The sequence below is a fragment of the Cynocephalus volans genome, chromosome 7, assembly GCF_027409185.1.
Source record: "Cynocephalus volans isolate mCynVol1 chromosome 7, mCynVol1.pri, whole genome shotgun sequence".
Classification (NCBI taxonomy): Eukaryota; Metazoa; Chordata; class Mammalia; order Dermoptera; family Cynocephalidae; genus Cynocephalus; species Cynocephalus volans.
In genome coordinates, this window is record NC_084466.1 from 37,549,056 (window position 1) to 37,565,274 (window position 16,219).

General features: G+C 36.7%; 1 pseudogene; it reads right to left on the reverse strand.

The window, feature by feature from the left end:
• Positions 1-4,596: 4,596 nt before the first annotated feature.
• LOC134381614 (tigger transposable element-derived protein 1-like) lies at positions 4,597-6,355 on the reverse strand (annotated as a pseudogene).
• Positions 6,356-16,219: the final 9,864 nt, after the last annotated feature.

Below are 16,219 nucleotides of genomic sequence, written 5' to 3' on the forward strand. Positions count from 1 at the left end.
CATAGCAGATCAATGTTTATCAGGTTTTTGCTGTTGCTATTTGTAAATTCTCTACAGGCAATGCACAGACTGTGCCTGCACCCTTGCTGACCGCTCCCATGACCTCTACCTCGGCAGCCACTTCCAAGAGCTGAAAGACAGCCCAGCATAAGAGCTTCTCCAGAGATAAGCAATACCCACTCTCTAAGCTAAGGAAGAAAACACTAGAGAACTTAGTATAACTTAGTCTTTTTATCAAAGTTGCTGCAGAAAACAGGAAATGATTTTTTTTCAAAATATCTTGCTTTCAACAATACTAAAAATGATACTACATCTACATTAAGAGGCAAAAATTATGATTATAAAGATGAGAGACCTTGAAGATCACTCAATGGAAGAGAATGCAGAACCTAAAACCCAATTCTAGTAGATTAAAAATTTGGTATATGACAAAAATGGCAGTTCATATTATTGGAAGAAGGATTATGAAATATGTGCTTTAGATATATTTTGTCCAAAATCTTCATGTAAAAGAAAAAAAATGTGCTCCCTTCCTTATGTCACACACAAAAATGAATTACAGATAAGCTAAAAAGTTAAATGCATTAAAAAATTTAAAAAATGAGCAAACACAAAACAAACAAGAAGAAAACACAGACGAATTTTTATTGGCTTTTGGGCTGAAAGAGCAATTTCAAGGCATAAAATCAAAGATAGAAACCATTAAGGAATGACAGAGCCGACATCATAAAAGTTACATTTCTGTACATTAAGACAAACCATAAACAACATTAAAAGGTAAATGACATCCTGGAGAAAACATACATTGTGTCATATATGAGTGATACATAAACGGCTTTCACAAATCAGTAAGAAAAAAATAACAATAACAAAAATCTTGAATGAGAAATGGACAGAGAATGTGAAAGACAATTCACCAAAACAGAAATGAAAATGTCCAGGAAAAAAAAGCTCAACATTATTATAAAAAGAAAACAAGCGAATAAAGCAACAATGAGATTTTTTACTCCTCAGTTTAGAATTTATGTTCTGTTTATCCAATGTCGACAAAGGATGAGCAAAATAGGTATCATTTGACATATTGTAACATATAAATCACCCTTTGGGGAAGTTATATTTGCAGTACAAATCAAAAGCTTTAAAAATATGACCTGTGACTCCACTTCTAGGAATGTACACAGAAAAATAATTAGTGATGCACACAAGATTTATGTACAAAAATCCTTATTGCACTATTATTTTTAATGTGAATACAGAAATCATCTAAATAACCAACCAGAAAAGAATGATTAAAGAAATTATGTATCCAGTAAGAAAATACCAGGTAGTCACTTTAAAAAAAACCATAATATTGAAGCATATTATTATATTTTTAAATGTTCATAATCGCATTAAGTGGTAAGAGGGATACAAAATTGTTAATACAAGATGATTTTAATTTTTAGTAAACAAGATGATTCCGTTTTAAATGTTGATTATTTTAGGTATTGGGTTTATGGCTTTTTTCCCCCCTCCTCTACAATTGTATGTGTTCTTCATGTTTTAAATGGCCATATAATACTTTCTTAATCCAAAATAAAACAATCAGGTTATTAGAAGAAAAAAAACTAAACTTGGGACAACTCAACTGCCTATGGCTGCCCCCTCTCCTCAGCGACACGTAGTTCTTTACTGACTTTCTTACAGATCTGGAGGAGGCAGCTTTCCCCCCTGGTCTCCTTTCATCTTAGGCCAAGTGCACTCAAGATTTGGTTCCTGGTGATTTGTTAGTCAAGTTATTGTGTAAGATGACACAATTCACACTGTCTCCTCCAATGAGACGAAGATCCTGTTATGGATTGAATTGAGTCCCACAAACATTGAATACCTCAGAACGTGACCTTATTTGGAAACAGGAGGGTTGCAGATGTAATGAGTTAAGTTAGGATGAGGTTATACTGCAGTAGGGTGGACCCCTAATCCACTACAAATAGTGTCCCTATAAAAAGGGGAAATTTGAACACATGCACAGAGAGAAGACAATGTGCATTCATACAGGGAAAACACCATGTGAGGATGAAGGCAGAGATCAGGGTGATGTTTCTAGAAGCCAAGGAACACTGAAGATTGCCACAAACTCAGAAATTAGGGGTGGGAAGAGGCATAGAACAGATTCTTCCTTACAAGCCTCAGAAAGAACCAACCCTGCTGGCACCTTGATATCAGACTTCTAGGATTTTATTTATTGTCTCCAGAACTGTGAGACAGTAAAGTTCTGTTGTTTAAGTCACCTAATTTGTGGTACTTTGTTATAGCAGCCCTAGGAAACTAATACAGACCCAAGAATTGTTAACACTTTGGTCAGGTGTCTGTTTCTCTAAAGGTTGAAACCACACTGGAGGGCCATTATTGTCTTGTTCAGGGGAAATCACTTTATGATCCTTTTGCCTGGCAAATGTAAAGCACAAATCTACCCTATCTATGATGCAGAGACTCATGATCAGAAAGGTAAACACCCTCTGCAGAATAACGTTAAGATGGTCTTCACAGGGCATCAAGTTGTACACCTGTGGATATTTTTCACTAAGACACATGCATTTTTTTCTTTGGCGGCTGGGCTGGGTTCCTGATAGGGGAGCAATAATTGGAGGACAATCACTTTGGGAGCAAGAAGGCTTCTTCTGTACATGCAGGTACCCAGGCTGCAGACCAAAGGCTGGGGAGAAAGTGTGACCCCTGTTGCTGTAGCTTGGGTTGTAGACTGAGAACAACTATTTATAGTTTCAAGTTTTATTCTCTGTTAATTGCAACACTCGTTTGTTAAGGCTTCCAAAACAATCTCTTTTAAGGATTATAGACTCACTTACCACCATGGGGAAACTGAAGCCAGAGAATGTAATCTATATGGGAGAAATGGAAAAGGAGTTAGAGTCCGTTGAGAGGATTTGGTCTTACAACCACTGGTCTTAAGACTGGATTCTCTCAACAAAAGCCAGGCTGTGGTCTAGAGACCTTTGGTTGGTTAAAGTGGCAGGTGGCCACCAGGATCGACTTGGGGAACACATCAGGTTTCTCTGAGGATACTCAGAAAACACCTGGGGAATAAAATTGGTAAAAGAGCGAACTTTCTAAATTCTGGGAGGATGGGACTTACACTGTTGTGCTTTGGGTACTTTGTTGCACAGCCTCAAAACCGAGCAAGTCTGCGACTCACTTCTTTTGAACACTATGCCAGACACACATATTTTTTGAAAAGTTCATGCTTTCAGCATTTTCTTTTCAACTTCTTTCCATAGATTTGGCATCAGATCTGCAAAGTTATAGGAACAATAGTATATCTCTAATATTTTGAATGATGGATTTTATTCCAAAATATCGTTACTTATTAACAAAAAAAATAAGCTCGGGAAAATAGCAATAACTAGTATTTGTCCTTGCAGCAGTCATTTTTTGGTGATATAGATATGTCACATATAGGTTCATGTCTTTATCTCCCCAGCTATGGCTCTACTATAATTCACCATAATCTCTGATTTAGACTCCTTCTAGTCTCCTTCCACCTATTTTCCCTCTGTTACATTAACTAAAAATGCTAAATTAACCTTGTAATGGCCCATTCAAAATTCTTCAATACTTTCCCAAGGGAAAAGAATCAAACTTGTCAGCCCAGCCTGTAAGACTCAACAATTTGGTGCTGTCTATGTCTCCACTTCATCTCCAGCTCTGTCTGGGAATTCTTTTTCCCACCTAGCCTAATTCCTAGTTTTCATCCAGGTCTTGTATTTAATAGCACTTTCTCACTGAGTGTGAATCTAAGTCAGCTGCCTGGATTAGCACATTTTTTAATTTTCTTCAATTACAGCTATAGTTACTAATTATAAATTAATTTGATAATTTATTTGTATAATATTGATTCTCAACTTTTAAGTACCATAAAAGCATAGATTGTTTTTCTGTTGGGCTGTGTCTAACACAATTTCTGGTATACTGTAGGTATATGATAGGTGCTCAGTAAATACTTGATGAATAAAAATGGTATATACCCTTAATATAGTATTTGAATTGTGCCTTAAATGAAACACTCAAATATAATCAATTTTTTTCCCAAGGCCAGGATTTTTTTAAGCAGGGGTGAAATCTGATTACATGGGTAAAGATGAAAATAGAACAGATCTTTAAGCCTAGAATTTTTAACTTCTTAGAAGCTAACCTGACAATGTTGCTGAACACATCTACCATTTCGATAAAATAAGAACATCTGGGAATCTATTAAAATAATACACTTAAAGACACCCAGGTTAATTTAATGTTTTCTCTTTAGACCTTGCTTAGATATGACTTTATAATTTGTCCTTCAGCATTAAAAAAGCCCCATCTCTCCCTTAAATTTCTTTTCTTTCTGAAAGAAAATACAGGCATCCCTTGGAGATATTGGAGGTTCAGTTCCAGACCACTGCAATAAAGCTAATATCACAATAAAGCAGGTCACCCAAATTTTTTGGTTTCCTGGCACATACAAAAGTTATGTTTAAACTATACTTAAGTTTATTAAGTGTGCATTAGCATTATGTCTAAAAAATGTACATACTTTAATTTAAAAACACATTATTGCTAACACTAACAGTCCTCTGAGCCTTCAGTGAGTTGTAATCTTTTTGCTGGTGAAGGGTCTTCATTAGACATTGATGGCTGCATAATGATCAAGGTGATGGTTGTTAAAGGCTGGGGTGGTTGTGGCAATTTCTTAAAATAAAACAATGAAGTTTGCCACATCTATTGACTCGTCCTCTCACAAAAGATTTCTCTGTAGCATGTGATGATGTCTGATATCATTTACCCACAGTAGAACTTTCAAAATTGGAGTCAACCTTCTCAAACCCTGTCACTGCTTTATCAACTAAGTTTGTGTAATATTCTAAATTCTTGTTGTTATTTCAACAATGTTCACAGCATCTTTACCAGGGGTAGATTTCATCTCAAGAAACCACTTTCTTTGTTCATCCATAGGAAGCAACTCCTCATCCACTAAAGTTTTATAATGAGATTGCAGCAATTCAGTCACATCTTCAGGCTCCACTTCTAAGTCTAGTTCTTTTGCTATTTCCATCACATCTGCAGTTTCTTGAACCCCTCAAAGTCATCCATGAGGGTTGAGATCAACTTCTTTCAAACTCTTTTTAATGTTGATATTTTGATCTTCTCACATGAATCATGAATATTCTTAATGGCATCTAGAACGGTGAATCCTTTCCAGATTTTTAATTTACATTTCTGAGATCCAGCAGAGGAATCACTATCAATGGCATCTCAGCCTTATGAAAAGTATTTCTTAAATAGTAACTCTTGAAAGTTGAAATTACTCCTTGATCCATAGGTTACCAAATGGATGTTGTGTTAGCAGGCATGAAAAGAATATTAATGTTAATAATCTTGGACAACTCCATCAGAGATCGTGGATGACCAGGTGCCTTGTCAAGGAGTAGTAATATTTTGAAAAAGGAATCTTTTTTTCTGAGCAGTAGGTCTCAACAGTGGGCTTAAAATATTCAGTAAACCATGCTGAAAACATATGTGCTGTCATCCAGGCTTGTTGTTCCATTTATAGAGCACAGACAGAGTAGATTTAGCATAATTCTAAGGGGCCATAGGATTAGTGGAATGGTAAAAGAGCACTGGCTTCAATTTAAAGCCACCAGCTGCATTAGCTCCTAACCAGAGAGTCAGCCTGTCCTTTGAAGCTTTGAAGCCAGACATTGATTTATCCTCTCTAGCTGTGAAAGTCCTAGATGGCATCTTCTTCCAATACAAGACTGTTTCATCTACATTGAAAATTTATTGTTTAGTGTGTCTATTCTCATTAATTGCATTATCCAGATCATTTGGATCACTTGCTGCAGCTTCTACATAAGCACTCGCTGCTTCACCGTGCACTTCCATCTTATGTAGGTGGCTGCTTTCCTTAAACCTCATTAACCAACCTCTGTTAACTTTAAACTTTTCTTCTGCAGCTTCCTCACGTCTCTCCACCTTCATAGAATTGAAGAGAGTTAGGGCCTTGTTCTGGATTAGACTTTGGTTTAAGGGAACGTTGTGACTGGTTTGATTTTCTATCCAGACCAGCAAAACTTTCTCCATAACACCAATAAGGCTGTTTTGCTTCTTATATCCATGTGTTCACTGGAGTAGCACTTTTAATGTCCTTCAAGAACTTTTCCTTTGCATTTGCAATTTGGCTAACTGCATGATGCAAGAGGCCTAGATTTCAGCCAATCTCAGCTTTCGACATGCCTTCCTCATGAAGCTTGATCATCTCTAGCTTTTGATTTAAAGTGAAAAACATGCAACTCTTCCTTTCACTCGAACACTTAGAGGCCATTGTAGGGTTATCAACTGGCCTCATTTCAATATTGTTGTGTCTCTGGGAATAGGGTGACCTGAGGAGACAGGGAGAGATGGGGGAACGGCTGTCGGTGAAGCAGTCACAACATTCACAACATTTAGCTATTAAGCTCACTGTCTTATATGGGCATGGTTCGTGATGCCCCAAACCCATTACAATACTAACATCAAATATCATTGATCACAGATCATTATAATAGATATAATAATAAAGTTCGAAATATTGTGAAAATTACCAGAATGTGACAGAGACATGAAGTGAGCACATGTTGTCAGAAAAATGGCTCTGATAGACTTGCTCGATGCAGGGTTGCCACAAACTTTCAATTCATAAAAGATGCAGTATCTGGGATGCACAATAAAGTGAAATGCAATAAAACAAGGTATGCCTACATAATGCCTTGGTCTGGCTTCAGCACCAACTAGGTACACAACTCTGGTCCTCGGGTGTCTCCTCTATTACGTGGGAATAGCACCCAACTCCCTAACTGATTGAGTTATTTTGAGGATCAAGTGATTATTTGAAATGTAAAAACTCTTACAACATGGCAAAATATTAGGTACAAAATTGTTCCATAAACATTTACTATTAATATGCATAGCTAAATGTTGCATTTCTGAAGAATTTACCTAATGGGGTGTCATTGGTGTTGTTACTTACATACATACAACTGTCAGTAAGTTTCAACCTGTGGCCAATAAGATAGGAAGTCTAGGAATAAAGGAAAAAAGAAAAAAAGAAGAAAAATGCCATAAAGCAAGTTTTATTAATAACATAGAAACAATAAATTTGTTCAGGTAGAAATAAATTACCAACTCCAGTTTAATATATTTTATTTCTAAAGTTTATGCAAGTTCCCTTATATATAGTCTTAGTTTTCAATTTTGACAATTTTATTAGTAATACTGAAAGATTTTAAACTATCATTACATTTAATCTTCTTCCTAAAGCTCCCTGTTTCTTTGGCAGTAAAGACATAAATTGTCATTGCCTATTCCTATTGAACTTTGAAGTATAAAATTCTTTTTTCTTAGGTAACCTAAATCAACCATGTAATGTAGCCCCTTTGGGTAATAATTATACCTGAAATATGCACTGGAGTAGAAGAAAAACATTTCAATTCTAGCTTCTTTTCATTTAGTTTTATGATAACTGATTTATGTATTTTTGGGGTCTCCTATCCAACAGGAATAAACTTCTCCACTTCCCAGAATATTTGTAAATATATGACAATGAATTATCTAATATCCCCCCACACACATGATTTTCATTTTTAGTAAATTAGCATAAATCACATGTTACATGTCATTATTTGTCACTATATTATTCTAGTACGTGTATTATAAAACAACTTAAAATAGAAATATTAAATTTTAGTAAACTGCACTCTTAATGTGCTGCCAAGTGTTCTCTCCATAAGCAATTTCACTTCAGCACCTGTAGCAAAAAATTCCCTGTGTCCTCAAAATATTTTTGCTCATTGTAACAATAAATTTTCACATCATCATCAATAATCTAGAAAATTAATATTGATAAAGGCATTTTATGCTTATTGGAAAAACAGTTCTCCATTGGGCCATTAAAAGAAACTCTAGGTCAGTTTCAAGGTTCTTTTTATTTTTTAATGAGAGTATTAAAGGTATAAATCTGCAAAATGTTAGAATGAAATTTTGGTTTTGTTTATGGTTGTTTTAACACTAAAAAAGACAAGCATGAGATGATACATCAGGGCGATTTATTTGGTGTATCAGAGTGTCCTCTATGACAGCAGTGGTGCTCAGGGGGAAAGAGTCTTGTGTAATTTCCCTGTTGGGACCACTGTGGTTTCTGCCATCCCCCCCACCCCCCCTGCCCCACTCAACACACACACATTCTTTCTGTCTTGTTCTCTCTCATTAATGAGCTTGGATGACCTAACAACAGCAATAACAAACACCCCTTTGTTATACCACCTTTCTTCCCCCAGGTTGCTGGGCTGTATACGTACTTTCAGGGCATCTCTGTTATCCTGCTTGATTGAAAGAGACACCTTCCTGTGTGTGCACTCAAAGAGAGATGCTATCCCTTTTACAGAACAGTCACAACTGAGAGTCATGTTCTAAGTATACAGACATTACCAAAATTCTATTTGTACCATCTTTGCATACTTTTTTATTGCTTTAAAGCCAACCCAGTACTTCTGGAACATATCACTACTCATATATATTAAAATAATATATATCCTTTGTAAAAATGTATTACATGTAGGACAATATATATGAAAAGGAATATGGTCAATCTTAATACCTAAAAGCAAACAACTTTTGAAAATTCTCTTGATACATAAATGGTGAGTACAAATATTCAGAGCACAAAATTTCTGCTGTATGTTTTTTAAATACTATTATTTCTTACCTCAAGATAATCATTTTGTCTATAGGGCAAGAACTTAATCTTATTCCATTCAATGTAAACACATTCCAATAAGAATTTTTAGAATCCTTTAATAGTTTCTCAGACAAATTAGAATTTTTCAGTCAGATAGTTCCCCCGCTCTCCTTTAGCTTTAGAATTGTATACAAGTTTCGGTTCCACTCAAGCAGTACCACATTGGGGAGGGTGAGAGTCCTCTCCCACATTATTTCTTCACAATACATTTTCCATTTATCCTCGTTGGTCTTTAACAAGACAGTCTATGTGCCATCTAGTCTCTCTTCATTAGGTCACAGTTCTAAATCCTCCTCTTTCCAGCAACAAGGACTTTTGATTCTTCAGTGCTCTTTCAGCTACATCTGCACCGTGTTTAAGGGATAGGGGAAACAACTGGTTACTGTCCTAAAACTCTGTGGAGCTGCCCTGCAACCCATCTAGCTAGGTGACTTCTATGACACTGCTACTCAGTATATTAGGTATGGTCCAGAACACAGGACCTCTCTACAAGGCTTACCAATTCCCCAGTCACTCTCTGAAACACAAGACACCAGGTCCCTTCAGTATACTGCGCCTCCCTGCCCCAAGTGCAGGTGGAGGTTCTAGAACTTGCTAGCTCAGTTCCCAGATTATCTTAGGAGAGTGACACCTTCTCAATACAAGTTTAAAACAAAGTCATAGCCTCTCCAGTTTTCCTCCCCCAGCTAGGATAAGACTTACCTAATCTCCAGGATAAACTCCTATTATATTTCCAAACTATTAGTTACAGCAGAAACTAGATGTCTTCCAGGCTTAGCCTTTTAGAAATACAATATTCTGACCCTTACAGGTCAAAAACCCTGGCTTTCAAGAATCTGTCTCTGCTATGAGTCTCAAGAGTCTATTTTGGAACTCAGATGCCAAGATATTGACATTTTGTCTTCTATACTCTATGTAATCTATCCCCTGAGACAGTGCATGTTAATAAATTAATAGGGGAAAGGTCACAGCAAAAAGAGAAATAGATTGGATTGTGGAGAGAAAAATTTCAGTTAAAAATAGAAACTGTCTATATATCTATCTATTCACCTGCCCACTTATCTGTCTATATTTCCAGAAAGCTTTATTTTGCTCCAGTGAATTAAAAAATATCCGTTGCTCTTATTCCTCAGAACTGTATAATTTTTCCCACTTTGCTTGAAGCTCTACTTCAGCAAACACTTAAAACATTTCTTCTGCCCTCAGTATTTCAAATTATTCCACTATACCTGCCATTAAATCAACTGGGTTTACTCCCCAAAACCTAGAGTTTCATATGAAAGATGAGAAAAGTTTCAAAGGTAATAAGTTATTATTTTTTAACAAATTAGAATGTCAGAATAGGCTCTTTTTTTTTTTTTTTTTTTTTCTTTTTTTTTTTTTTTACCACTGGTTCGGGAGTGCCTGTAGCTCACATTGGCAAAACTACTCCAAAAGCTGGAAGTAATATCTGATATGGATTTGGACATAAAAACCTCTCAGATGTTTATCAGCAAACTTGCAATAAAAATTCTTCAATGCCCCTCATTAGTACTTTTTCTTTCATTCTTATTGCTAATCCTTTTCTTCATAATCATCATGGGGATGATGAAGTCTGCAAACTTTTTCTATAAAGGGCCGGACAGTAAATTTCTTAGGCTTTACATACATATGGTCTCTATTGCAACTACTCAACTCTTTTGTGGTAGCAAAAAAATTGCTGTAGAAAATATTTCAAAAAACAAGCATGGCTGTGTCAAAATTAAATTTTATTTACAAAAACAGGTGTTGGTTCAGATTTGGCTCACAATTCAGTTTGCTGACTCCTGTTTTAGACTATCTGGTCCCTGTCTAAAAATGTCCTCCCTTTTCAATTTATTTTACACTTTTTGCTTTATTCATCTTGGGGGGCACATCCTTTCCTGCTGACTTGACACAACTTAAGTATATACATATTTCTTGGCCTGGCATTTAAGATCCTCTGCCATCAGAAAGGGAAAGGAAACTGGAACCAAGCAGAAGGAAGTGTTGAAAAAAACTGATCTAACCACGCATGCTGGCTTTGGTGAGGACAAACAGTCTAAGAAGCACTTTTGAAAGATCTGAAAAGGTCAGGCATAAACCATAGCATTATTAGTGCCTGCTCAGCTTTCTAGTAATATCAGACACCAGAGGACAAATCCAGCGAGGTGTCAAACAGTAGGTGGCCAGGAGGCATCACGTAGTTTTATTCCCTCTATTAAAGGTTCCCAGCCAAGAGTCCAAGGGGACAGGACAGGCTATAGCACAGTTCCTGAACCAGGCACTGGGCAGGTTTATCATCAGTTCAGTCAAACCAAAGCTTTGTTTCTAGACATCTGAATACCAGTCACGTGGCTCAAATCATGGCAGAGGAAGGGACCGGATACATAATATGCCAAGGAACTACAGCAACCAAGGTGTTGGGAGCAAAGAGAAGCCCAGTCCTATCTTAGAGCAGGCAATGTAAATAAAAATTGATTCAGAAGAATGAAATTGACCACAGTGCCATAAAGGGAAGGCTGCCTTGCACTGGGTATGGCCTCCCTGGGAAATGCCTCAATTAGAGGGTCTGCCCTCTGCAGTAAATGTGCAATTTCCCCTTCTTGATGGTGGCCAGAGAAACAAGTGATGAGACTAAATGATTCTAACTAAAATGCACTGAAGACTATAGGAGACACGTAAATTCTGATTTGAAAAATTCAGTGAGAAGTAAATGTTTAACTGCCACGCTGCACAGAACAGTTACATCAGCAAATATTAAGCTGCAGTCTGACGTTAAGATAAATAAAATAATATTCAAAAACCACTTTAAGTCATCTTGAAAAATCACTGTCACAAACACCAATGACATTTACCATCTATATGTGCAGTAAATGTTTGCCTGTAGAAATAACTAAATGGAAAATCAAATCATAATTAGATGGTAAGTAGGTAAGTATAGAATTAGTAGAAAGGTGAATAGTTGTGTAAATTATTTATTGGCATTAAGCCATGAAATACATCCACTTTCCCACAGAAATATTCTATGAGCGGATCTAGAACATGTTGTATATTGTTGCCTGCAACGCCTTGCATCTCTCTTCACAAGAGGGACACTTTTCTTAGGAAGGGAATCATTTGACTTTGGGAGCGTACATTTCTTTGAGTGTTCTCGGGTTAGTATTACCAACAGTCATCTTCCTGCAGCTGTTCTTTTTCCTGTTTCCATGACTAGCTCTCCTTTATTTTGATAGATACAGTCTTTCAATGAATTGATATGGACAATCAAGTTACAATAAACTCCCATTAGAGGGGAGCCATTCTTTGCCTTTCCCGTGACTTTGTTCTCTCTGCTCTGGTTTATTATTTATTTATTTATTTATTATTTTTATTATTTTTATTTTTTTAAGTTTTATTTTGTCGATATACATTGTGGCTGATTATTGCTCCCCATCACCAAAACCTCCCTCCCTTCTCCCTCCCCCCCAACCCCCAACAATGTCCTTTCTGTTTGCTTGTCATATCAACTTCACATAGTTGTGGTTGATATATCTTCTCCCCCCCCCCCGGTTTTTGTGTGTGTGTGTGTGTGTGTGTTGTGTGTGAATTTATATATTAATTTTTAGCTCCCACCAATCAGTGAGAACATGTGGTATTTCTCTTTCTGTGCCTGACTTGTTTCACTTAATATAATTCTCTCAAGGTCCATCCATGTTGTTGCAAATGGCAGTATTTCATTCGTTTTTAGAGCTGAGTAGTATTCCATTGTGTAGATGTACCACATTTTCCGTATCCACTCATCTGATGATGGACATTTGGGCTGGTTCCAACTCTTGGCTATTGTAAAGAGTGCTGCAATGAACATTGGGGAACAGGTATACCTTCGACTTGATGATTTCCATTCCTCTGGGTATATTCCCAACAGTGGGATGGCTGGGTCGTATGGTAGATCTATCTGCAATTGTTTGAGGAACCTCCATACCATTTTCCATAGAGGCTGCACCATTTTGCAGTCCCACCAACAATGTATGAGAGTTCCTTTTTCTCTGCAACCTCGCCAGCATTTATCGTTCAGGGTCTTTTGGATTTTAGCCATCCTAACTGGGGTTAGATGGTATCTCAGTGTGGTTTTGATTTGCATTTCCCGGATGCTGAGTGATGTTGAGCATTTTTTCATATGTCTGTTGGCCATTTGTATATCTTCCTTAGAGAAATGCCTACTTAGCTCTTTTGCCTATCTTTTAATTGGGTTGCTTGTTTTTTTCTTGTAAAGTTGTTTGAATTCCTTATATATTCTGGATATTAATCCTTTGTCAGATGTATGTTTTGCAAATATTTTCTCCCACTCTGTTGGTTGTCTTTTAACTCTGTTAATTGTTTCTTTTGCTGTGCAGAAGCTTTTTAGTTTGATATAATCCCATTTGTTTATTTTTCCTTTGGTTGCCCGTGCTTTTGGGGTCGTATTCATGAAGTCTGTGTCCAGTCCTATTTCCTGAAGTGTTTCTCCTATGTTTTCTTTAAGAAGTTTTATTGTTTCAGGGTGTATATTTAAATCCTTAATCCATTTTGAGTTGATTTTAGTATTATTATTTAAAGTATTAACTCTCAAGGAATATTCATTTTTATTTAATTTCCAAGGTAGTAAAATTCTCACATACTGTCATTAGGGGGTATCATAAAATGGAAACTACTGAGGCACACAGCAGCACACACCAGACACACTGGATTTCTCATGTGGTTGGTAAAAATGGACATTCAGGGGCCCAGCTGTTGGAGGCCAGATCAGTGGATCTTGTTCAAGTAATTTAATTCCAAGATTCACTGCAGCACAATCTACTTCCTGCCTCAATTTGTATTGGCTTAGGAACAGATGCGGGCCTAAAGCTATAGGGGTAATTGGTAGAAGGGGAGGGTAGAAGAGGGCGCAGGGATTGCATGTCAGAAGATTCAGCTTCTGGGCAGCTGGTGAAAGTAGAGATAGCCTGGCACAGGGGGGCCAGCCCTGGAGCGTAACAGGAGCTCCCAGTAGAAAGACAAGGATGAGTAAATATTGGCCTGGGTTAGGACCCGGGGAAACCAGAAAATGCTGTGGGGAGTTAAAAACTGGGAATCTGTGCTGAATAGTTTGGAATATTAGCTACACAGAGTGGAAAACAAACAAACAAAAAAAGAATAATGGGATAATACAGCAGTAGGTTCCTATGAAGACTTGCTGTATGCTGAGGTCTTTACTTGTGGGTTGCTTAACCCTAGGCAAGTCTTTGCTAACTAGCTCGTTACCTCAAACGGTTATTGTAAGGATTAAATAAAATAGTGCATATAAAGTACTTATAATATCTGACATATGAACTACATACCCTGAGATAAGCTATTTTCTTTTTCTCTAGTGTAGGAGATTCTTGGCCTGGAGTCTGTGGCCCCAAGGAGAATCGTAGCTGGGTGTCAGGAAGTAAGTGAACCCCTTCAAACTGTTGACAAAAATTTATGAATATGTGTATGTGTGCACACTTTTCTGTGAAGAAGGTTTATATCTTTTATCCAATTTATGAATGCCTATGACAGGAATAAAGGTTGGGAAGCAGAGTGTTGGTGCACAGTGTCAAGGGACAATTTCCAAATCTCACTAGTAGGGGAAAATGTGATCTTAATGTTTGAGCTGGACCATGCCTCAGGAAAAAATCCCTCAATTCTCAGACAGCTTGACATGGCAACGGTGCTTGGGACTGAAGGGTGATCACAGAACAAAGAATTCCTTGGTTGATTCAATTCCCTACTTAGGTCTCATCGTGCGTTGAAACTTCTTTCCTTTCTGCTTTTCCATCCATTATCAATTAAATTGTCTTCAGGATTTGGACCTGTCATTCTATTCCAGGACAATAAATGCTACCATACAGATTCTGGCTTTTCTTGGTCAGAAACCAAGGAGATGGCCATTGTAACAGAAATATAGAGATTCCAGACAACATTCTCCTCCTACTACTCAGATAATCTCTTTTGCCAATATTTATTAACTAGAACATATTAGCACCATGGTGTTGATAGAGTAATATTTTAATAAAATAGATGCTTTCATTTGTGATGAAAATAATCACGTGTAAGGACAGTTACAATGACTGCATCTACTTGACAAGGTGGATGTAACATTTCAAACTACTGAAAAAGAGGTTTTGTATTAATATAAAACAAAGAGCAGGTCTGGCATAATCCATCCACCATTTTTCTAATGATAAAATTGTTAATATTTTATATACATGATGAAGATAGTAAATTGAGATGTAAAATATTTTGTGAATTAAAAAAATAAGTCAAATCAATATGTTCTTTCTTTGTCAAAGATAATATTTCAAGAAAACATAGCATTAACAAACATGCAGAGAATCATAACTCTCATCCCCATAACATATTCATGAGCCAATTAAGAAAATATGGCTGGCATTCCATTATTGGTGGTAGAAGGTTTGGTTCAAAGAATAATCAGTCTGCTGGTGCATGAGGTTATATGCCGAATTCCTTCTTATATATATAACCTGCAGATATCTAATGTCTATTTTATGTCATTATTTTGGTGATTATTTATAAGGCAGCAACAAAACATTTCTAAGCACAGAATAATGTCTTTTGTAGGTGATTCTCAATGCATTAGTGAGTATTTAGTTAGTACTACACTTACAGAGCCAGCAATTCCATTCTAGAGGGGCTGCCCTATTGTGGATTTGTGCCTTTGCATTTGCATTTACATTGCTTTACGTGTCAATCAATTTTACTCACTGGGCTTTAATGAAGCAAGCCCAGGACCAGAGGAAGGAAAATGGTAAAACTTTCAGTGCATCTGTTTCTGACTTAGAATCATGCATGTTTTAGTTGAACTGTTTTACAGGTAACTTATACTACTGCTAGCTCAAATTTTCCCCTTCAAAACTTTTTTTGTCAAATTCGATGTAGACATTATCAGTTTAGAGATAGTTAACAAAAGAAGGCCTAGTTAAATTTGTAGATGATAGTAGTAGAAGGTGGATATGATGAAAACTGATAACAAAAGGTAAAAGTTAGAGAGAAGTTGAATTTGGCATCATATAAAATAGTTTATAAATTACATGTAGCCAGGGATTGTGTCTGTTTTGTTGGCTGTGGTGTCTCCATTTCTTAGGACTATGTGTGTCATAGAGTGGGCACTCAATTGAAATTCTTTTAAGTGATTGAACCTGTGAATGATAAAACTGTGAAGCTGAATCAGACTGACACATCACTGGAATACTCCAGCAAAGGCAGAATAACAACCTGTTATGGCTCAAGTCTCAGTAAAGCACTTATATGTAAGTGACCTTATTTGTGGTTCTACTCAATTATGGACTTCTATATTTTAACATAAGAGAAATATGGGGAATAATATTATCCCTTCTGCCTCATTATAAAAAAGCAAGAGTGACAGGTTTG